The sequence below is a fragment of the Protopterus annectens genome, chromosome 6.part0 (genome assembly GCF_019279795.1).
Source record: "Protopterus annectens isolate FY-2018-M chromosome 6.part0, PAN1.0, whole genome shotgun sequence".
Taxonomy (NCBI): Eukaryota; Metazoa; Chordata; order Ceratodontiformes; family Protopteridae; genus Protopterus; species Protopterus annectens.
Window position 1 is genome coordinate 1,662,349,015 of NC_056737.1, and position 26,427 is coordinate 1,662,375,441.

General features: G+C 35.5%; 1 long non-coding RNA gene across 1 annotated transcript in view; it reads left to right on the plus strand.

Annotated features, from left to right (window-relative positions):
- Positions 1–26,427, plus strand: part of LOC122804109 — a 119,355-nt gene that overhangs the window by 91,162 nt on the left and 1,766 nt on the right. The window contains exons 2-3 of the long non-coding RNA XR_006365182.1: positions 10,111–10,268; positions 26,093–26,427. The exon at positions 26,093–26,427 is cut by the window's right edge and continues 1,766 nt beyond it. This is a non-coding gene — a long non-coding RNA (uncharacterized LOC122804109). The remainder of the gene's footprint in view (positions 1–10,110; positions 10,269–26,092) is intronic.

Genomic DNA, 26,427 nt, shown 5'->3' on the forward strand with positions numbered 1-26,427 from the left:
CTCACTAGGGGTGGCTTTTTCAGAAACAATAATGGAGGAGCTCAGTAAATGGATTTTTCTGCTTGGGTCTTAAAAGAAAATCTGTTGAATTTAACTATCCAGCTTTAACACACAATTGCATGGCAGTGCACAGTGCTGCGTGATGTGCAAACAAGAGATGCAGGGCCTAAATACCAGAAGATAAAACTTGAAAAAAACTCTAACAAAATTCAATAGGACCAATGAGGATGCTTATTCCAGCCCCTAGACTGGCCTCCCTTTACTAGACAGGTCCCAATAAACACAATTCTCTTACAAAAGTGCAGATAGGCCCCTTCCAATCAAAGATGACCTGGAAAATGTGCTCAGAACAAACAAACCACTACAAACATTTCCAGAACCAGCAGGCCTGGATCTGGACTATACTACATCTACTAGCTACCCTAGTTTCATGGGAAATACTAGAGAATGTTTAACAACAGCAGAAAAACAGAGGTGAGACACTGAACAAATGTTTATAACAGTAGAAAATCAGCTAGGAGGTTCTAAAGAATGATTTAAACAGATAGCAGGCCAGTTAATTAAGAACTGATTGGCGGGGAAAACCAGATCATACAAAACAGATAGCTTTAAAACAGTGAAAAATATCAGTAAATACTTTAATAAACAGTGGAAGTAACAAAAAAAGCTTGCTAAACAGTGAAAACAGCAATAACATTTGATTTTACAGGCACAGTGTAGCAGGCAATTCAGTATAACAGTGTAGTTTAGTACACAGTAAAATAAATACAGTATAAAAGTAGGAGGCAGGCAATAAAAATGCAGTAAATAGTATAAATAAGCAAAAAAAAAAAGCACTTTATGTTTTTTAAACAAGAAAAAAATGGTGAAAAACAAAACTACAAACGAAAAGGAATAAGGAACAAACCACACTGGATCCAATAATAAAAGTTAGCGCTTTTGTTTACTGAAATTAGCAAACTTCTTCAGACAAAGATAAGAAAAAATAAATACACTTATATAAACTTTCAAATCATGACATCATTTCCTTCTTACAAAAAACAAGCCTCAATTTAAAGTACTAAGCCACCTGCATGGTAAAAAATAAATTGATACAATCAATTCAAGAGATACAAGTATGTAAATATGTTAAAGTAATACATAAATCGAGTCATAACAATAAATGTATATAAATACATATAAGCATCTAAATGCATTTAAAGAAATAAAAAATGTAATAATATATATCTCTCATTTTAATATGTTATTACGAGGACGACATATATATACATATATATATATATATATATATATATTATATATATATATATATATATATATATATATATATAGTTCCCTATCAGAAGCCTGAAACACTATAAGCTTGAAAATCAAAATCCTGAAACCAAAAGCCTGAAAACTCAAAATCCTGAAAACTCAAAATCCTGAAAACTCAAAATCCTGAAAACCCAAAATCCTGAAACTCAAAATCCTGAAAACACAAAATAGACATACTGACGTCATTGTGGCTTTGCTATTGTTAGCCCTGTGGTGTTAGGTCATGCGTTGGGTTCAGGCAAGTGTGCGGTTGGTTTTATGTTAGGGTTAGGGGCGGTTTAAGTGAGTTAGGGTTAGGGCGCAGGTTAGGCATGCATGCAATAGTGACAGAAATTAGGGTTAGGGGCGGTTTAAGTGAGTTAGGGTTAGGGCGCGGGTCAGGTAAGTGTGCGATAGTGACGGACCTTAGGGTTAGGGTTAGGGTCAAGGTCAGTTGGTAGATATTAGTGTCTTTGTACTGGCATATTAGCATTATTTGTGTTTTCAGGATTTTGAGTTTCAGGATTTTGGGTTTTCAGGATTTTGAGTTTTCAGGATATTGAGTTTTCAGGATTTTGAGTTTTCAGGCTTTTGGTTTCAGGATTTTGATTTTCAAGCTTATAGTGTTTCAGGCTTCTGATAGGGAACCATATATATATATATATATATATATATATATATATATATTCAAAAACGAGTGCAGTGAGACAAACAAGAGAATGAAGAAACTTTTATCCCACTCGATTTATTGGCAAGAACTCTAAAAACATTAACGCTTTTAAAATACAAGAAACATGCGTTTTCATCCTCAACATTCGGACTTCATCAGATACTAGTGAATTAATACCATTTGTCTCTTATATATATAAAATTAAAATCAATCAACCAATAGTGTCTTCGCAAAACATTTAAATGGACAAACCAACATTTTCTTGGAGCTCATGAATATTCATGAATCTAATATTCCTTATGTATAATTCGTTTCTCACTTGTTTAAAAATACCTATAAAAACTTTTGTATTATTAATCATAAAACACACATCATTCCTATGTTTCTTATACATCTATAAATTAATATAAAAATATATAAAAATCTTACATAAGTTATTTAAAAGAAACATGAATACTTCCCAATACAAACATAAATAGAGAAGTCTAAGGGTGACTAGCTCCCTCTACTGTGAAAATTTATAATTACAATCAAATTCTGGTAGCCCTTAATTTTAATAGTGGCAATATTGTTAAAAAATCATTTAACTTGCCACCATAATTCTTTACTTTCTAAGATCTCCTCCCAAGGGCCCCCTCTGATATATTGTTTGACTTGTTCTAATACAAAAAAAATTAATTTATATCCTTCACAAACTCTTGAATATTTATAAAGTGCATTAGTGTCTTTTGCTTTTGAAATTTCATAGGTATGTTCATATATTCTTTTTCTTAATGTTCTTTCCGTTTTACCTATGTAAAACGCTTGACATTTTTGACATATCGCAAGATATACCACTCCTTTGGTATCACAGCAATAAAAACCTCTACTCTTAATCCATCTGTTCCTGCTCTCAAGATGGATTTTACTTTAATTTATAATATAGGGGCATTGATTACATCTTCCACACTTATACGTCCCTATTCTTCTATTTCCCATCGAAAATAAATTGGTTCTAGACCCACTAATAACCCTATTACTACCATTTTCCAGGATTTTTCTTATACTGTGGGAATTTTTATATATTACTTCTGGTGTTATTTTGGATATTTCCTCCACATGCGTAAGTGATACTAATTTTTCCCATTCCCTCTGAAGGATGTCTCTCATCTTATGGTTAGCATTGTACTCCACTACTAAACCTGTTTGGAGCCCCTCCGAGGAATGCTCTTCTTTATTTCCTCCCCCATGAATGTCGTTACAATTATTGTGCCCCATACCTTTAATGGGCTTAAACCTGTCTAGTCTACCTTTTTCTACTTCCTTCCTAATATTGTTAACAAACACTCTAGGATAGCCTCTATCTATAAACATGTTCTCTAATAAATCACATTCTTTTACAAAATCTATATCCAAACTGGTCATTCGGGAGCCTCTAACAAATTGTCCCTTTACTATATTTATTTTACAATGTAAAGGGTGGGCACTATCATAATGCAGGAAGGAATTACAAAATGTACTTTTTCGAAAAACTCTAGTTTCCAACTTCTGATTGATCTTATATATTTCCACATCTAAATATTGCAGTAAATCCGTTGAAATATTATACGTAAATTTCAAAAAATTAGCAGTATTATTTAAATAATCCATAAATTCTATAAATCTCTCATGACCACCTATCCAAAAGATGACAATGTCATCCAAAAATCTGCGATATAATATCCAATAATTCTTAAATTTGGAACTTAATATAAATTTCTCCTCCCATTTTGCCAACACAATGTTAGAATACGTAGGATCGCATGCTGCACCCATTGAAACACCTTGTATCTGCTAAAAAAATTCACCATTGAAAATCAGGAAATTGTACTTAAGTATTATTTCCATAAGTGCTGTACTTGCTATTTTTTCATTTTGAGTTAAATCCTTATCCTGATATACAGTTCCTTCAAACATTTGCATACCGATTTCATATGGTATGCATGAAAAAAGATCCACAATATCAATGGTTATAAACATCAAATTATCCAGATACACCTCAGGTGTAAGTTCTTTTAATAAGTCCCATGAATGTTTCAGTATAGTTCTCTTACTCACCCATATGTGTTTTGTTTTTAAATTCATATATTTTGCTAGTGGCATGGTTTTGGAGCCATCTGCAGATACAATTGGTCTGGGGGGTGGATCTGAGGGGTTTTTATGAATTTTAGGTATGCTGAAAATAATAGATATTTTCAGCTTAATCACATACAGGAATTTAAAGATAGCATCATCTATAACTTTTTCATATACCATATCATTTAATAACATATCTATTTTTTGATATGCCATATACACTTCATTTCTAGAAACGCATATGTATTTCTTTTCATCCCTTAGTATTAAATTCATTTTCGCTTCATAATATGTATTCTCCATGATCACAATCCTCCCTCCCTTATCAGGTTTCATAATTCTTACCTGGGGGTTGCATTTCAGTTCATTTAATACGTCATTTTCCTCCTTACTGAGATTATTGATGTATTTATTTTTATCCTGAAATTTTCTAACTTCGTTCTCCAGGATTATTTCGAAGTTCTTTAGTTGGGGGTGTAAGGGTGGATTAAATATAGATTTTTTTTACTAGGCCTTGATTTTCTATATTTTTATTCTTTATATTATTTTTAGAGGCAAAAACCTCCAAATTGACTTTTCTCACAAATAATTTAATATCTAGTAAGGTCCTAGTTAAGTCCCCCTTTATATAGGGTATAAATTTTAACTCCTTACTAAATAGTTTGAAATGCTCTTTGGTTAATAATATATTACTAAAATTATAAATGGAAAAATCTTGGTGTGTGTTTTTAAAACTCTCCACTATAATCTCTTCCTGTTTTCCACATATTGCACTAAGAGAAGGGGTAACAAGTTCTAATATCTCCCCCTCCCTCTTCTCCCCCCTCATCCAAAAATTTCCCCTATTTACACCCTGTTGGTCATTAACTCTTTCTTCTCTTCCTAGAGATGGAAATTCTAAGTCATAATTAAAGTCATTCCATTCATTTACCTTCTTTTTATTGTTAACACTATTCCCTCTTGTATTGGTTCCATATAAATCCCACTTAGTATAGGGTGGTTTGGGATAACTGATTTTATTTTCATACTCATGTATGTCCCTTTTTAATTTCCTCATTTTCCGATTGATTAAATCATCACACTTAATATCTATGTCATTCCTTATTTTAAAATACTTGTCCTTTTCTTCTTTTATACCAAAAATAAGGTCTTCCTTAATAAATATATCTAACTCATCTATTTCTTTCTTAAGTATTTCCTGCTTTCTGTCATTTTCTTTAATAATAAGTTTCAGCACTTCCAGTCCACATTTATTAAAAACCTTAAGTAAATCTTCATGAAAATCAGAGCCCACTTGGACATTGTTTGGGTATTTATATACCCTAAGCCCTTTTGGTACAATTTCTCTGTTCAAACATTCCAACCAATAAGCATTTTCAATACTAATCGATCTATATTTAGACATCAGTTTAGTTAATTTGTCCAATTTAATAGCATAGGAATCACCATTAGGTTGCCCACAAGGCACATTATTGTCCAAATTAAAACAATAATTCCTCCATAACCACTCATCAGTTGCTTTTGTTTTAGCTTTAACAGTACCTGTAAGCGCCTGCATGGAGGTTAGCATTTTAGGTCTGACAACTGCGTCCGTTAGTAAATCCTTTTCTGCCTCCTCACCCTCCACTGCAAATTCAAAAATCTTCGGTGTAGCTGCCGGATTAAAGGAACTACCATTTGGTTCTTCAGGGTCGCCGGTATCTCCATTTTCGCCCATAAGCTCCCTTTTCCTTTTGCGATGGTATCCAACAAACCCTTCGGTTCCGTTTCCAGCTACATTATACGTATTACTACGTCCTCCAGGGAGGAGTGGCATAACGGTGTGAGTAAATCAATGAGTTCAGTAAGTTGACCAATCAATTTTCTCGATTGGCCCAGATCTTCCTGCCCTTGCGAATTCATCTGGGATATATGTTCTCAAGTTCAAAAGTTCCCTTTTGGCTCGTACACAAAAATAAACCAACCAAAACCAAGTGAAAGCACTCAAAACAACTAATAAATCCAAAAACGACTGCAGCGAGCCAAACAAGAGAACGAAGAAACTTTTATCCCACTCGATTTATTGGCAAGAACTCTAAAACATTAAAGCTTTTAAAATACAAGAAACACGCGTTTTCGTCCTCAACATTCGGACTTCATCAGATACTAGTGAATTAATACCATTTGTCTCTTATATATAAAAATTAAAATCAATCAACCAATAGTGTCTTCGCAAAACATTTAAATGGACAAAGCAACATTTTCTTGGAGCTCATGAATATTCATGAATCTAATATTCCTTATGTATAATTCGTTTCTCACTTGTTTAAAAAATACCTATAAAAACTTTTATATTATTAATCATAAAACACACATCATTCCTATGTTTCTTATACATCTATAAATTAATATAAAAATATATAAAAATCTTAAATAAGTTATTTAAAAGAAACATGAATACTTCCTAATACAAACATAAATAGAGAAGTCTAAGGGTGACTAGCTCCCTCTACTGTGAACATTTATAATTACAATCAAATTCTGGTAGCCCTTAATTTTAATAGTGGCAATATTGTCAAAAAATCATTTAAACCTGGAATTTTCCCTGCTTCCAGGGTAACTTGCCACCATAATTCTTTACTTTCTAAGATCTCCTCCCAAGGGCCCCCTCTGATATCTTGTTTGACTTGTTCTAATACAAAAAAATAAAATTTATATCCTTCACAAACTCTTGAATATTTATAAAGTGCATTAGTGTCTTTTGCTTTTGAAATTTCATAGGTATGTTCATATATTCTTTTTCTTAATGTTCTTTCCGTTTTACCTACGTAAAACGTTTGCCATTTTTGACATATCGCAAGATGTACCACTCCTTTGGCATCACAGCAATAAAAACCTCTACTCTTAATCCATCTGTTCCTAATCTCAAGATGGATTTCACTTTCATTTATAATATAGGGACATTGATTACATCTTCCACACTTATACGTCCCTATTCTTCTATTTCCCATCGAAAATGAATTGGTTCTAGACCCACTAATAACCCTATTACTACCATTTTCCAGGATTTTTCTTATACTGTGGGAATTTTTATATATTACTTTTGGTGTTATTTTGGATATTTCCTCCACATCCGTAAGTGATACTAATTTTTCCCATTCCCATATAAAACACACATGTAACCTTATCTCATCAAAGCCCTCAGTTTCAAGATGCTTTTAATAGAAACTGAATCATTCAAGCCTGGAGAAGCTAAAGCATTCAGTTTCAATTGCCAAATAAGTTATTTTTCATCTAGCTTCAAATCTATTGGTCCACCCCTAATGTTGTCAAATATTTTTTCAATGACTAGAAACCTAAATTTGTGATTAGGGAAAGCATTAATGTGTCTAGCCAATGCATTATTCAAGTTCATTTTATCAATTGCATACATATGCTCATAGATTCTGTTTTTGAGGGGTCTTTCGGTTTTGCCCACATAAAAGGCAGGGCATTTCAAACATAAACTCAAACAACCCCCCTTGTGTTGCAATTGAATTTACCTTTGATATGATACTTTTTGCCATTTATAACAAATTTATTGTTATGACTCAATTTATGTATTACTTTAACATATTTACATACTTGTATCTCTTGAATTGATTGTATCGATTTATTTTTTACCATGCAGGTGACTTAGTACTTTAAATTGAGGCTTGGTTTTTGTAAGAAGGAAATGATGTCATGACTTGACAGTTTATATAAGTGTATTTATTTTTTCTTATCTTTGTCTGAAGAAGTTTGCTAATTTCAGTAAACGAAAGCATTAACTTTTATTATTGGATCCAGTGTGGTTTGATCCTTATTCTTTTTCGTTTGTACTTTATGTTTTTTGGAAGGTCAGAAGCCTCTAGTCATCTGGTACTGGTAACTCACCTCAGTTCAGCTTGGTACAAATAAGCAGAAACCTGCTCATATGCAGGGCCTAAATACCAGATGCTAAAACATGAAAAAAAAAACTGTAACAATATTGTAATTATTACACATTTTGATCAGTTGTCATTTTGTTTCTTTTGTTTTTTTTTAAACAACTTTTAAAAAAAAATGTAAAACACATGTAAAACTGTGTATCTTGACTTTAAGTTAAAGGGCCTCTTGGGGGGATGAATAACAAGTTTGTAGAGATTCATGGGAATTTTTAAATAAAATTAACCAACTTGAGTTTGAGGAGACCGACATCTTAGTTACTATCGATGTTAAGGACTTGTACAAGGTAATACCTCATGATACAGGGGTTCACTGATTCCAGGAATTCCTTTTCAGTAAAAAGGTTGATCATGAACACATCAACTTATTTGAGAAACTCTTGGAGCATGTGTTAAGAAACTATTATATCATATTTGAGGGGACCTACTATCACCAGATAAAATATGTGGCAAAGGGTGCTAGCTGTGGTTCAGTATATACCAACATTATGATGGTGCATTGGTTAAAACAACACCTGTTCGAAGGCCATTTTAAGCACTCTTTTTATCTATACATGAAGTATGTGGATGATATGTTCCTGGTGTGGAAGGATTCAGGGGAAAGTTGGATGAATTTATTGAGCATATTAATAACAGTACCAATGTCTTAAAATTCACCTCCCAGGTCGAGACTAGCAGTATCTCATACTTAGACATATTACTAGAGAAAGATTTGGAATTTACAGCTTATATTTCACAGATTTGCTGGAAACCAAAGTATTCCAATACATTTCCTCCATTTTTTCAGTGCTCACCCTGTGCCCCAAGAAAACTCCATTGTAAAAGGGCAGTTTGTGAGAGCAGCAAGGATGACTCCAAAGATTCCCATTTTATTGAAGAATGTAATTTATTAGAATCCATGGTCAGGGGTAGAGGTTACCTGGAGGGGTTTGTGAAAGAAATAAAACAAGAGGTAATCGTTAAAAGAATGAATACTTTTTTTACCCCCATACTGGCTATTCATCAACCTACTCCCAATCAAGCTACCGTTTTGACAAAGCATGATAAAGAAGGGAAGAGGTCCTTTATCATTGCTCTTTTACTACCATCTTTAATGTTAAAAGTGATTTAACTAAGATGGATTTTAAATAAAAATTGGGTTATTATAAAGGAGGATAGAGAATTACGAGATTGCATGAGTGACAAACCAGGGGTGGTGTTTAGGAGGGGTGATAATCTGAAGAATATTCATCTGAGATCAACTTATTAGAAACCCTCCAGTAGGATAATTAAGAACATGGGAAAACGTGCACATTGTTTCTTTTGTAAATTTCTAAAAAATGGGGAGAGGTATGAGATTAGAGGGAGTGAGTACAGAGTAAAAGGGAAGTTTAATTGTTGCAGTAAAGGTGTGGTGTACGCAGCTCTTTACCAACATTGCATATGTTTTTTTATTGAGAAAATTGAAAGAATTGTCAAGGAAAGGATTTATGAGCACTCCTATGAGATCTAATAAGGAAAAACTACCAACATGCTAGCAGAGCATATTCTAGCTTACCCAGGGCATGATTTTAAGTTTGTAGTAGTAGAGAAAGTGGAACATAACAACAGGGGAGAACCATGGCATTTATTTTTGGAAAAGCAAGAACTGCATTGGCAATTATTGTTAAATGCCAATAGTTGGCTGGGGTTGAATGAATCTTGTTCTATCACTTGCCTGTTAAAATTAAAATCTCTGGCCAGATGAAGTGTGGTAACTTATGGGTTGAGGTTTATAACAACCAAATTCAATACTGTAATTATTACAGATTTTAATGGGTTATCATTTTGTTTCTTGTTGTTTGATTACATGTGCATGCTTGCTTTTTTGAAACAACTTTTTAAAAAAAATTAAAAACACATTTAAAATTATTTATAAAGTGTTCACCTTTAAGAAGCAACCAGTCATGGGCTTTTGGTGGGCTAATTAAGCAGCTGTGATGTATTATATTGTTATCCAATGAAGTCCCGTAGATGATGGGATGAAAGCTCTTATCAGCAACTGTATTTCATTTTAGTGATTTTATGGTGTTTGGTGCTTACTGCTTTTTTACTGTGGACTATTAAAAGTGTTGCCTATATCTACAGCTTTGGCTACTTTTTAGTTTATCGTTTGGACTTTTTGGCTGTCTTCAAGAGTGGCTCATCTTTGACCATTGAAGGGACCCCAACAACCGCAGAGGATGTGGCTAACCCCCGGTCCATAGTGGTTGTCGGTTTGACACCAGAGGGTTCCAGGGTTAAAGGTAAGTTGTCTGAAGTAGCTTGGACAATTGCTAGCCTGCTGTTCTGGCAAAGGTTGTTTGTTTAACCTTTTCTTTTTGTGGCTGGAAGATACAACCATGGGACCGACAGATTATTCCATGATCAAGCCAAAAATGTTACATCTTTTCCAGAGAAAACAAGGAGCAAATGCTGGTTAAAACAAAAAGTCATTAAAAGTCACTTTTTTGCACAGACAGGCACAGTAAAAAGCAATTTAAAACATCTTGCCAGCCCCGCAGAGTAAAATAAACTTAATTTCACAGCAGGAAAGAATGGTTTTCAATTACTTTAAATGACTTTTAAACTGACAGAATAACGGGGCGCTCATGTTCAAAAGTGCAGTACAGTCTTGAGGTAGTCTGTTAAAAAACAAAATCCTAACTTTAATATAACTTTACTGAAAAAGAAAGTTTTAATAATAAACAAAAAATATTGAATGGAAGTTTTTATTCCCAAAGGGAACTTATCTGCTCAGCAAAGAAATAGCACAAGACAACCTTCAATCCCCAAAAGTCTCAAAGGATCATATTCTTCAGCTGCAGTGTAGGTCTGAAGGGCTTGGTGTCCAAAGTTGTCTTTTAGTGAGCTGCTAGACAGTTTGGACATATGTAAGGTGCCCTGAAGTTTTGGAAGCTGGCCAGCTGTTATATACTTGGCAGGATACAACCCATATTGCTAAGGCTACCACAGCAGAGATTAATGATAAACATTACCAGACACCTGCAGCAACTGGAAAGACCCCAAAAGTACCTCACCAAGAGGATCAAAGGGCTCAAACAGATGCCATATGCTGCCCGGTTAAAGAAACTCCAGCTCTACTCAGTGGCATACCGCCTGTTCAGAGGCGATCTGTGCCTGACGTATAAAGCCATGTCCAACCCGGAATTAATGGACATGCTGCACCTCAGAAAATCCAAATCCCATCGAGCTACGCGCTCGAGAGACTTGAACCTCAGCACTGAAATAAATAGGACATGCTGGAGGGACAGATTCATAACCCAGAGGCTCCCTTCACTCTGGAATAAAATCCCAGTCCAGGTTAGGCAGAGTCCTTCATTGACTCTCTTCAAGAGGAATCTTGATGAGTGGATGGGAGATCATAGGTTTACCCGGGTATCACTTCTGTGTCACTGTTAGACAGAGGCACAGTATACTAACCTCGAAAAAGGGCATAGCAAAATAAATTTAAAATGGGTGGCGAAAGCCAAACACATTCTGGCTAGGATTATAAATGCCCTAGGGCAGATAGCCTAGTATGAACCTATGAACCTATTAAAGTTTACCAGATGGTGGTCTCACCCAATCAGTGGTACCACAACAGAGATTCGTATTTGCACTCCTTTGTTATGTAGAAGACTGATAATATGTTGTTTTCCATGCAGTAAGGCAGCAGGAATAACAGCAAACTGCATATCTTTCATCAGCTGGAGGAGTGTATTAAGAAAATAATCTGCATTGACATCTCCTCAGATGTTAGTCTCCCACGATCAGCTTTCTGGGAAAATGCAATACTGTAGAGATGAGGAATAAATAAATGCCTAAAAAATATATTCTACGTCATTTCTTAGTGGCCAGTGCACTAGTAGAAATCTTTACCTTCTATAAGGGCAGAAAAAAGGTATAATTTCACACTGTATATGTGTTTATTGTTAAGCACATACACTGCTACCCACCCCCTTCCACCAGACATGGCCTTATTTGAAATAGTATGTGAAGTACAGTCAACTTAGTGCAGCATCATTTAGTTAGGGGCATCAATTTTCATCCAGTCATGTCTCCAGAATAAAAGCAAGGGTCACTGTGTAATGTATCATACATTTTTGCCACTTAGCTTTCAACAGTTCTGGGATTATATGCCTTCACTCTAACCCACATTCCACCCTCTGGGAGAGTTTCTGTTTCATTTACTGTTGAAATACAGTCTCCTTGGAAATGAAAGTTAAATTCTCTGATGATGTAAGCTTCACAATGCATCTTCTTGAGACTAATGGCAGAAAAATTGTGTGCCTCTTTTCCAGCAGCCTCGCTGCCCTTCAATTTCTTCGAAGTCATTCTGTTTTCAAAAAACAAAAAATCTTCAATTCAGTATCTGTAGTCAAGTAAATCAGGAAGGGACAGGACCTGAGAAAGGGTCAAGGAAAGAAACAAGATGCTATGAGCAGCACATGAATTTCACTGAACATGTACACCATTGGCACAAACCCTTCTTATTTTTAAGGCCCAGTCAAAGTAATAGGATGTTTAGTATAAGGACTGGCAGTGCCAAATTCATTGTTCTCTCCTATTATTTTTTTTTAATTCAGTATAGGACTAGTCCAGTGATTTCCCTTCTTGTATTCCACTGACTGCTCTGTTTCCTCTCAGGGTGAACGATAGGCATGTCTTGGCTGCATGAGAGCCCTATGGCATATTTCATCCCATACTAAGAGCATTATCTGCCCATTCATTCACCTGGAAGGTGAGAAATGGGAGCCAGTGAGTGGACTAGATGCTGGTACCATCATAACTGTCCAGTTAAGTAAATAGCTTGTTGAATCTGCAATGACCACCTAGTCAGGGAGAGGTATGATTGCTTCCGTACAGACCTACCTCCACACAGTATCAGCACTTATACCATTGGAACAGTGTGAGCTTGGCCAGCCTCTTTTACCAGCAGTCACTCCCCATCAGTAGGTGATGATAATGTGGGTCTATATCACAAAACCGAACATTTAGGTTGTCGAACACCTAAATGTCGACACCTAAAACAGTGAAAGCTGAAAACCGTGAACAGCCACTTCTGCAAATGTTTTCAGGGAAAATATTCACTTGGCTGTTATCAGGAATTTGCTCTTTTCCCCAGTGTAGAACGATTTCAGAGTGGATATATTTAGTTAGGGGGTGTGTGGGGGGCTCAGGATTTGGTTTGGTAAGGGTTTGAAAGGTAGCTTTCCTGTCTGCCAGCCAGCCCAAAAGTTCATTTTTATAATATAGACCCGATAATGTGGCAGGCTTAGCCACCTTCCTTCTCCCAGGATTGGTGAGCTGATATCTGCTGCTCAAGCCCATCTTCCCTTGCTTGGACTCTTCAGTCCATGTGCTGCTAATGAAACACAAGTCACTTGGGTCATAGTTAGGGTTTTATCCTTCTACACCATGGCGCTGGGCCCACTCCACTAGTCTGTTTACTAATTTATGAAGCATTATACACAATCAGGTATCTAAGCAGGAGCAAAATTCTAATGAGACAGTGAATTTTAACTGAAAGTAATAAGCTAATTTAACAAAGTGATAAGGTTATTCTTTATATGGATGCATAACATACTATTTCTTCAAAGTGCCAAAGAGCTCTGCTGCTAAGAAAAGTTACAATAGAATTAATAGCATTTCTAATAGATTTGTAGAAAATTTCATTGTATTTAGAACCTTTACTTTACTAAAATCAGGCACTCAGTGCTTGCTACTACATTTATCGAGCTAAGGACCAGGCTTTGCAAAAGACACATATAATATTTGTTAATGGTATACTGGTTCTAGTAAAATGACATATCACATCAGATTTTGTCCCAGAAATAGGAACCTTTTGCAAGCCTTTCTAGAATTAAAAGAACAGGATAACCTCTCAAAAAGTATCTTGTTTTAATAAAGCTCCACGATCATGACAACCAATGTCTTTCCATGACATGGAAAGGCTATGTAATTAATGGTATTTAAGCATAAAAGCAGTTCATTAAGTGCGCAGATCTACTCATACAGAGAACAGCTTAAGTAGCACACACAGTCTCTGCATTCTTCATGAAGGGCAAAGTGCTGGAGGTCAGGGCATGTAACGAAGAACTAGGGATTTGTACAATCAGGGCTCTCCAACTGCACAGTTTGCAAACTATAGCCACATTTATGATGGGTGTGTGTACCTAAGGCTTTTAAGCATCTACTAAATTCACAACTGACACAAACCTCAATTGACATCTACATCGATCATTAATCAAAAGTTAATGAGAAAGCTATTGCTGAATGTAAGATTTATTCCCATTTATTAATACTTATTCCACAGATGGTCATGGACATAATGGAGCAGGTTCTGTACTTGTACGCTCATAATGCTACCTTGAAGGGGGGTATTTCACTTCAGAAAGGGAAATGCAACTGCATTCAGTCACACAGAGTGAATCGACAGGCTCCTTCATATTTTTGCTCAGAATAAAAGCATGGACTTGTTACATGGTTGATAGATGTTGGGATATGGATTTTGAAGTTCTGTTCTTCATTTCAAATTATATAAAGCATGGCTCAGTGAATTTGGGTTCCCTAACTGCACTGTATTCATGAATGGCTCCTGTTATATAATACAGTAACAGTAGGGTAGAAGGACTAATTGTGTTACACTCCTATATAGCTCCTGTTACATGCTATAGAAGCAATGGTGCAGAAGGAGTAATTGAACTGCACTCACATAGGGATCCTGTTAAATAATGTAATACTCTATGTTATATCAATGGGATAGAAGGACTATTTGAACTTTTCTCACATATGGTTCCTGTTGAAACAATAGAATAGGACTAATTGTACTACACTGACATATAGTTCCTGTCATACACTACAATAACAATGGGGTGGAGGGAATAATCGTACTACACTCACATATGGCTCCTGTTATATACTACAGTACCAATGGGGAAGAATCAGTGGTTTAGCTAGAGGGGCGGTCTGCCCCAGGTGGCACTTTTGGGACTGTCACATAGTTTTAATAAAAAAAAAAAAAAACTGTTTTTTAAGGGTGTTCTTCTTTAAGAACGGTCCCACATCATTACGTCCTGTTCTTCTGGTCCAATCACATCACGTCTGTCAGTGCTGTTCTTCTTCCTGTCCACCTGCGTAATTGTAAAATATTTTTGCTGCCTGTTCCATGTAAGGGGAGATTGTTGTTGCTGCTCACATTTCACGTAAAGATGTTTTAATTCATTCTTATTGCTGCTGCCCATTTTGCTTGTTCTTATTGCTGGCTGCTGCAAGTAAGCACATTTAATTGCTCAAACACTGTACCTTAGGTACAAGAAACAAGAGCCTGAATTGTCTACCCATGCCACCACTTGTGATTCAAGAAGTTGAGTCCATAGCTCCCAACTGTCCAGATTTTCACAGAAAGTCTGGAATGTTTGGCTCATACTTTTGGTGTGTTTCTCTTAAAATTTGTGGTTTTCTGGCAAATCAGTGAGAACTGAATACACTAAATAATGATAGCCATTTAAGTTTCAGTTTTCCTATCTTTGAAGAAACGCATGGTAACAAAACATTTTAGTCTAGCAACTTTCTAAGATTATACAAGCAATGTTTAAAATGTGTCTCTGGTTTTGGGCTTTTGCCCCCCCCCCCCAATAAACTTTGGCTTTTTCCAGATTTCTTATACTGCAAAGTTGAGAGCTTTAATTGAGTGTCAAGTGGATTTTACAAGGAGCTGAGAGCTTCAGGGGAAGAGAAGTTTAGTGCTGTTTATGCCAAGTGTGTTTGCAATGTTACTAGCACACCAGGTAGTATACTAGCTCCTGATGCAGAAGGTTGTGGGTTCTACTCCCACAGTACGTAGATGGATTGTTGACACAGTACTGTGTTGTACTTTAAAGGGAGTGGATGCTGCAGTCCTGAGAATGTCCTCCTTTGGAGGAGATACCTAGTAACTATGGACCTGTTATCAGTTTGCCATCCATTCACTATTGCAATATTACTAGCTTATCACTTTTTTAATGTAACATAGGCAATTTATTCTTCAAGGGCAACAGGCACCTTATATTTCATTGTTTCATCTAGAAATAAAGTTGTTTGCTGGCAGCAATCTCTTCATTAGTTACAGATCTCTTTAATGTGGAATTATTTAGATGACTTTTACTTCTGCAGAGATTGTGCATATTTACTGATATTGGTGGATTGTAATGACAGACGTTTGAGTAGACTTCTGTGATGGAAATGCTCTGAACTAGGTAGTTTTGTCATTATTGGTTCATACATTTTTTTATTGCTTACTGGAAAATGTTCAAAACAATAAATTTAAAACATGCTGTAATAAGTGTGCTGTATTATACAAGGAATATAATGTAATACAACCAGGAAGGTGAATCAAAGAACACATGCATGTTTCCATGGACTTGTGTGCAAGGGGCCTATGATTTGAAAGACGCCCAAAGGTAAACTTTATCCACCACTGGCCAGATGCATTTTCTTTGAGTGTGGGTTTCAATGCTGTTTCAATGAATATGAGTTTCAAGGGCAGAGAAGTTTTAATGCTTAGTCTGTTTTCATTGTTAGACTATATATCTTTGTTTAGCAGATGTCTATCAGTGTTTGTGCTATAAAATTTTAAATACAAGCTTTAAATGAAATCCAAATATTCATTGTAGAAGTAAAGCATGAAGCGGTATGCACATTTCAGTGCCTATGGTAAATGGTGAGAAATAGCCAAGTAATGGGACACTGGAATGGCTGTGTGGGATGGGGTGAAGGCTGTGTATGGGAGAGCCCCATTTTACCATGCTTTTGTGAGTGGGGAGGGGTGACAGAGTTGAAGACAGCCCCGGGTGGCACAAACTCTAGCTACACCATTGAGTAGAATGTCTAATTGAACTGCATTCACATATGGTTCCTTTTATATACTATAATGGGTTCACTACTAAGCATCAAAATACCACAATCCCTACATTCTGACTACAGACACCCAGAATCTTGAGATTGTGGAATCTCAAATTAAAAAAAAAAAAAAACTAAAACACAAAATCATCAGTAATAATGTTTTTGTAGGGGGGAAGGCCCCCCTGCACCCCAACCCCTGCAACTTAAATATACCAACTCAGAGATCGCACTACAGTTCCCATTCCAGTCTGTACAGCAATGTCCATTCACAGTTTTCGAGATTCTGCAATCTTGAGATTCTGGGTGTTGGTATTCAGAGGGTTGGGATTGTGGTATTTCGATATTTAGTAGTGAACCCACTATAATATACTATGTTGCAACAATAGTTTAGAAGGGAAATTATTCTGCATTCACATATAGTTCCTGTTATATATATATTATAATATACTATGTTATAACAATTTGAAAGGAGGACTAACTGAACTGCACTCACATATCATTCCTGTAAATTTAACTCTACTCACATATAGTTATTGTTATATACTATAATATGCTATGTCATAACAATGGGACAAAAGGACTAATTGTACTACAGTCACATATGGTTCCTGTTATATACACTAGTAATAATGGGGTAGAGGAACTAACTGCACTACATTCACCTATGGCTCCTGTTATACACTACAGTAACAATGGGTAGAAGGACTAATTGACCTGCACTCACATACAGTTCCTGTCATATAATATACTGTGTTATAACAATGGGATATAAAGACTACTTATACTATACTCACATATGCTTCCTGTTATATACTGCAGTAACAATGAGGTAGCGGGACTAATTGTACAACACTCACAAGTGATTCCTATTATTTATTATGAAAACAATAGGATAGAATGTCTAACTGAAATGTACTCACATACAGTTCCTGTTATATACTGTAATATACTGTGTTATAACAATAGGTTAGAAGGGCAATTGTACTGTAGTCACATATGATTCCTGTAATATACTATAATATATTATGTGAAAGGAGGACTAACTGGACTGCAGTCATATATCGTTCCTGTTATATATTCCAGTAGCAATGGTGTAGAAGGACAAATTGAACTGCACTCACATATGGCAACTGTTATATACTATAATATACTATGTTATAATAATGAGAAAGAAGGACTAATTGTACTATACTCACATGTGGATCCTGTTATATACTCCAGTAACAATGAGGTAGAGGAACTAATTGTACTACACTCACATGTGGCTCCTGTTATACACTACAGTAACAATAGGTACAATGACTCATTGAATTGCACTCACATACAGTTCCTGTCATATAATATAATATACTGTTTGGGATATAAAGGCTAATTGCACTACACTCTCATATGGTCCCTGTTATATACTCCAGTAACAATGGGGTAGAGGAATTAATTGTACAACACAAGCAAATGGTATCTGTTATATACTACAGTTCCAATGGGGTAGAATGTCTAATTGAACTGAACTCTCATATGGTTCCTGTTATATACTATAATATTCTATTTTATAACAATGGGACAAAAGGACTAATGTACTGCACTCACATATGGTTCTTGTTATATAGTACAGTAATAACAGGGTTGAGGGACTAATTGTACTACACTCGCATATGGCTCCTGTTATATACTACAGTAACAATGGCATAGAAGGAGTAATTGAACATTACTCACATACGGTTTATGTTATATGCTATGATATACTATGTTATAACAATGGGATAGAAGGGCAATTACAGTGCACTCACATATAGTTCCTCTTATACACTATAATATACTATGTTATAACAATATGGTAGGAGAAGTAACTGAGCTGCATTCGCATATTGTTCCTGTTATACACTCCACTAACAATGGCGTAGACTGACAAATTGTACAGCACTCACATACGGCTCCTGTTATATACTACAGTAAAAATGGCATAGAAGGAGTAATTGAACTGCACTCACATATGGTTCATATTATATGCCTTAATATACTATGTTATAACAATGGGATAGAAAGGCAATTACACTGCACTCACATATGATTACTGTTACATACTGTAATATACTATGTTATACCAATGTGGTAGAAGCATTACTTGAACTGCCCTCACGTATGGTTATATAATGCAGTAACAGTGGTGTAGAAGGATTAATTGGACTACACTCACATATGGTTCCTCTTATATACTACAGTAACAATGGGACAGAAGGAATAATAGCATTGCACTCACAAAAGGTCCCTGTTATATAATACAGTAACAGGGTAAAAGGTTCATCACTCTGCACACAGAAGTAGTGAGGCTATTTTTGAACTCTTTTATTGAATTATGACTTATGACATAGGAAAACAATTTATATAAAAGAAAACAAAGCATATTCACATGTTCACAGTTACAAACATTATACATCACATTGCATATACTCTTCTGCACACTTATCATCAATCCAACATTACATTATATAAATTGCTCAATTACTGCCTTCCCTTAAAACTCGCTTCTCCAAAATATTATTCTACATGTGTTGTTCCCACAATCTGCATTTTCTTTTATGTAATTTGCTCCTACCTTTTTCTAAAATCTCCGCTTCCAGTTCTTTTATCTTTGTTACAATATTCACTACTTCAAATACGGTTAGTTAAAAGTTTTTTGACTTTGATTTATTTTGTTTTTTTTGGTAGACACCAGAATTAAACTTAACAAGGCCTTACTATGTCTAGGCAATTATAGGTTCATATGCTTGTACTAGGCTGACTGCCCTTGTGGGCCATTTTAAGCCTAGCCAATTACCCCATGTCAGAATCAAACCCTGCACCTTGTGTTTCTAAGGTAAGCACCGTAACCATTGTGCCAACCTCCCATCCTATTCCAGTTCAGATCCTATATTTTATATGCCCCACTTGTTGTATTTTTTGGCTTTTTCCGGTTAGGGGTTGCCACAGCGGAACTCTGGTCTGCTAATGATTGGCAGTAGATTTTTACGTACCGAGTTGCCAGCCCTGATGCACAACCTTCAACGAAGGTGCGCCCATTCACGCATGTCTTCACACAGAAGATGCTTTAGCTGAGAATCGAACAGGACAACGTCTTACTGTGAGGCAACAATGCTACCGCAGCACCACCACCGCAGTTTTTATATGCCCCACTAATTATTCTTTTCTAACAGCAACTTCTGTTCTAGGTTCAAGTTAAACTCTCTCAAAACAGGCCCTTTACTTAGGATTATTCTAGCCTTTCTCTTTGCCCATACTCCAGTATCAATCCCTGACATGGAAGGCAGTCTCTAGCCTGCAATCCAAATGTATTCTTGGCCTCTTCTCATTTTATTATAGCTTAGTTCCTTTGCTAATTTCCTCATCTCTTGCCTATTCTTTGTACCCCTCATGGCAGTCATCCCTGTTGGCAGAATGCCCTTTTTCCATTCTTGTGCTGGCTTGGTTCTTAGAATACTTTCTGCTACTTTATGAATATAATATTCCGTATGGCCCATTTATTCATCATCTCTTGAATCCCCCTGCCTCATTATCATCCCATTCCATTTTGAATTGTAGCTTTCTGCTTGTGTTATGTATATGAGCTTTAACAGTGCAGCTCTAAAATATCCCTTCAAATCAGGTAATCCTAAACAACCTTTTCTACTGGAAGGATCGACTTATCACACTTGACCCTTGCCTTCTTCCCCTCTCAGATAAAATTCTTCAATTCTTTATTACTTACTATCTACAACTTTTCCTCTGATTAATAAAAATATGCCTGACCTGTGTATAAAACTAAAGGGACTAAAAATATTTTCACTTTTTGTCTCTTGTTATCCATATCCATAAACAAGAGCTTCCACTTTCTAAGTTTTTGTATTATGTTTTGTTTAGTCTCTTCCAACATATTCTTAACTGACCACGACGGAATCCTTTTCACCTTATACTTTTAAATACTTCATTTTATTATGTCCCCATATATATGGATATTGCTGAACCAATTCATGTGTGGGTACATAATGTACAGCTATAGCTTTTATTTTATAGTCATTCATTTTATATCCTGAAAAGACTTGAAACGGTTTCAGAATACTTATAAACACTAAAATGTCCTTTTCTGGTTTTATCATGTACAAAATTATATTGCCTGCAAATAAAGCCAGCTTTTTTTTTATCACCATACTAAATATATCCTTCATTTTTTTGCCAATGGCTCTAAATATAATACAAATAACAAAGGGGAAAAGAGGACAGCCCTGCTTAATTCCTCTGTTCAGACACAATTTATAAGATAGGAACCCTTTCACTTTAATTTCTGCCTCTGCCCCTCATATATCTTCCTAATTAACCTTATTATTGTATCAGGGAATGCAAATGTTTCTATTGCCATACTCATAAAATCCTAGCTTGCTCTGTCAAATGTTTTCTCTGCATCAAGACCCATTAATAGCATCAGTATTTTCTTATATTCTGCTTCCCTCTGGATCATCATTGTTCAGTTAATGTTAGAAAAGGTTTGCCTGCACACCACAAAACTACATTGATCCATATTTATCAATTTTGGCAACACCCTTGCCATTCTCTTAGCTATTATAGACATAAATACTTTATAATCATGGTTTAAAATTGAAAATGGGCCTTATAAAGCTGGATCTGATGGTTATTTACCATCTTTAGGTATTACAGCCACAACAGCTGTCTCCCAGGATGTTTATGCTTCCTCTCCTTTTAAAATACTGTTAAACAAAACCTTCCAGATCTTTATCACTTTCTTCCTGATTAGCTTCCAAACTTCTACAGAAATACCATCTATTCATGGAGACTTTCTTGCAGATTGATTATACAGCACTGTTTTTTACATCATCATCTCATATCTTAGTTGTTAATTGTTGAGCCTCATCTACCTCTAACCTTGGCATACCTAAGTCTTCAATAAATATTTCCATTCTGTGCTTTTTCTTGATTTCCACATTTCCCTGCTTTGTATAGATGTTCTTAACATTTCTGAAATATCTCTAATACCTGTGGAGGATTTCTAATTATTTTTCTTGTGATAGGCTCCCAAAGTTTGACAAAAGGCCTTTCTGTTTTTTGTTGGCTAAGTCATTTCTGCTAAAAGATTTTGTTCTCTGGAGTTAGTATGAAAAAAAAAAAACAGTTTAAACCCATGCATATTATCTGGACACTCCCTTATCTTATGTTTCACACTTTGTAGTTGCGCCTCTTCTTGTTCTGTGAGATGCCCCCTATTCTGCAATATTTTAACTTTTGTCAGCCCCTCTAAATAATTCTTGTTATGTCTTAACCATATCTCTTTTGATTTTTTTCTACACTATTTTAAACTCCACTTTCATTTTATCCTACTCACTATCTATAAATTCTGAAGAAATGTCTGTCTTCCGTAATAACTGTTGAATAATTTCCAGTATCCATTCCTAAAATTCCTTTCTTTTTAACAGGGAAATGAGAAGGGCCAGTGTTTCATTTTTTTACTTCATTACCCTGCATTTTTATCTTAGTTGTTATTGGCACATGATCTGAAATAGTTATTGGATGTGTGTTGAAGCTTTCAATTAAATGCATCATGTTCCTGTGAAATACAATTTCTATCTACTCTAGCACAGTTATTGTACCTGGGAGAATACTGTGTAAATTCTCAATGAGTTCCTACTACTGAATTAATTTCTTCCATACTGAATATTTTCATAAATTTTCAGAAATCTACCTTTTTTATTATATCTTCGCTTTTAAGTCCCCGAGATACATCCTCACGGTTTCAAATCAAGCTACAGTCCCCAGCTATAAATAATATTCTCTGATGAAACCTGATTATTTCTTCAAAAAATTCTTAAGTTCCATAATACCAGTTTTAGATGGAATATAAATAAATACATGTCAGTATAATCCTCCTTTTACTGCAACAAATATGCCATTATCTTTTTCCCCTCTTCTATCACCATTCTAGCTCCTCTAGCAATTAATATGGCAGTTGGCTTAGGGGATTAAGGAGTTGTTACTGAGCTGCTTTCTGAAGTCCAGATGTACAAGGTTTGGTCCCCTCAGCTTTCACGTTCTAATTGTGTGACTGAGCAAGCCACTTATCCAGATACCACCCTGAAAAACAAATATGAATAAATACATGAAAGTACTCTCTTTTTCCTTTGTCTCTGATATTCTGATGAATATCCATCCTGAGATCCTTTCTTTTACAAATTCACATGCTCACTTCTTTCCAAGTGTGTCTCCTGCAGAATCACTATTAACACACTGCAATTTTTAAATATAATTCAATACTCTTAGCTTTTTGCCTATACCTGTAAAGCCATTCCTTTCCAAGATAATATGGATAGTGTGTCCATTATGATATGAAGTTGTTATTCCCACCAAGTATATATAACAGCTTATTTAAATATCTATTTCCAGCTTTTGTCTTATATGCACCCGCTAATGTTTGGCAGGTTTTAGTCTTTACACAGTTTTTTTCTTGTCATCACCGTTTGAACCTATGTCACAGTTTACAAGACGTTTTTGGTTAATGGAAAATCTCAAAAAACATGCCCCAGAACACCCCATAACCTATAACTTAAAACAAACAAATAAAACATCTTCAAATAATGAAGTTTAACCATCCTGATAGGAACAAACACCCATAGGCATTAACTAACCTAAAATCAAGATTATCCATGTTAAGACTGCACCAGTGAGGGTAATAAGGGTAAGTGAGGGTAATTTCCTTCCAAATTTCTTGCAGTACTTATTTCATTAATTTTGGCAAGCTGAGCAGAATTAATCAATTGTTACTCTATATCAATGAATATAAATGTGATGGGCTCAAATTTTAGGCGGCAGGAGTCTTAGAGCTAGAGATTTTTGCACCTCCCTGAACAGTGACTAAATAAGTTAACTATGAAGCAGGCCTCCTTTGTTATATGTAATGATGATAGATGACTTTTCTGTGTTCCTTTACCCTTAGTTCTTTTATTTACTTCGTGGGCTTTTAGAGAACGCAAATCAGAGTGAGTGGCAGTAAACCTGATTTCTGTAGATTGACTTAAGTATTTCTATTACTTCATTCCATTAGCAATAGTTAAGGAACGATTTTACACACACACACACACACACACACACACACACACACACACACACACACACACACACACACACACACACACACACACGCACACGCACACGCACATACACACACAAACACATTCATACTCATCTTGCAGCTAGAACCTTTGGAACAATCACACCTCCCTCAATGAAGCTCAAACCATGTCTGCTGGATATACAACCTGTGCATGCGCCTGTTTCTGATGTAGTGCTCACATCCTTAAATATATTAAGAAATCATTCAGTACAAAAATATAAACATCAGAACAGTACAATTTTCATTTTGGCATGTGGTACATGATTTGCAACTGCAAAGTGACAATCATTACATTTAAGTGTTTAATAAACTTGCTTCTTCTCTGACTCCAGTTTAAAAGTACATCTGCAAATGTATTAACTGATACATACATGTAACACAGGTGGTAGTGTGACCATTATCATAGTACAACCTGTATTGTGAAAGTGTTTCACTAGTTTCACTTCTCTACACCTCATTCTCACAAGAAATCATTGCTTCTTGAGACTACTGTATCTGTGACATATAAATCAATAAGTTACACACTGTGGGTGTACACTTTTCTTAGAAGCAACTTAGTCCTGAGTACTAACAGAATATTTTTTCCTGTGATGAGATGTTTTAGAGTTCAGTGCAGGCAATCATTTTCCAAACCATTTTGTGTTAGGGATTGCAGGCAGAGCAGTAATAAAATGAGCACAGAGGCATACTTTTGAGCATTGAAGGCCATGCAAGCAGGAATAACCCATCATCTCATCTGTGCATAGTAAAGTATAGTAAAGTATGGCAAGTCAATCTTGGAAAAAGCTACTATCCAGTCACTTCCAGTGACTATGCTGGTTTATACAGTCCCCCTTTGCCAGTCTTCCTCTTCCCTTTTGTTGGAATAATTAAACCACTGGATTACTGTTAACTGCATAATGGCATTTGCATAAACCAGTCAGTGAAAGTATCACTTTAGTGGAAACAGACTGTCTTGGTGCTTCCCTCAGAATTCCGTTGTGTGCATTTAAGGGGTTAGTGCAAGAGAAAAAGAACAGACAATTTTCTTTGTGAGCTTTCAAATAGAGAAAGAGAAGTCAAGAAGGTAGACAATGCTTATTAGGATGCTAGCAGGTTCAGAATGAATCTTAATGAGGAGGAGGAGACTGGCAGTGGATTTAGACCACTCCTGTCATTTACTACAAAAAGAATAATGTATCGAAGACAAACCAAGGAGTGTCTGGACAGCATGCTATTTATAGGTGCTTTGTCTGCATGAGGTAGTCTGAAAAACATTTCCTATAGTTCATTGAAGAGTATCTATTGCTTAAGTCATGTATAAATGAACTAATAAAAATCACTTATTTAAAGGAAATTAACACCAAACCATAAGAAAACTCTGGCACCTTAGTGGAGGTGATTAAAGATGTGAGCTGCAAGTGACTTTCTTGCTATAGTTATGTGTTTGCTTCCATCATTCTCCAGTTGCCTTCCATGCAACTCTACGCAAATCATTTAACCAGACTATTGGGCTGTCCATGAATGAATCATTTGCACCTACCTGGTTTATGTGGTTAACAAACAAACAAACAAAAAAAACTGCATTTTCACACATTTTGATGTCCAACTTATTAAGCACAAGGCAAATGTGCAGGTGAACTGCATCTTTCCTAGGGATGTCTCCTGAAAAAGAATTAGCATGCAATTGTTTTCTTTTTCATTTCTGTGCTGATAAATTAGTTATTTGCATTCCAGCTATTGAACTCTGAAAGTATATGTATTATTTCAATATACCTACAAGAGTTTCATTGAAAATGTATGCTTTTAGTATATTTAGACTCCTTCATAAAGAAATGTCTGCGCTCAGAATAAGTTTATCTCAACCCTCACTGCATATACAGAGATTATAAATTGCTGTATTGTGATCTCATATAAGGATATGAAACTGTCAAAAATGAACTGTACACTGTAAGACACTTTTAGTAAGTTTCACTGGTAATGTATTTATTACTGCTTAAAATAAGTAGTTGGTTAAATACAGTGCATGCTGTCTCTTCATCAACGCTGTAACTTACCAGAGCTCTCTTTTGACAGCATGTCTTGAACTAAGGTAATCCATACGTCACAGATGCTGACATCTCATAGGAAGGAATGAAGCTCAAGAAAAATCAGAGATTCTGGGGAAGCCTTTAATATGTATAGTAAATCCGGACACTGTATTTAATGTATTCAAATTGTCATTCATGAAATGCATAGACTAAAAGTCTGTTATATATTAAAAGTCTGTTGTATATTTACAGTCCCATGCCATACAGCGATGTACCTTCTTTGTGCAGTAATATTTTACAGTATTTATTTATCTATCAATCTATCTATTTATTTATCTATATGGCCTCCCAATGAAACCAAGTATATCATAATATTGTATT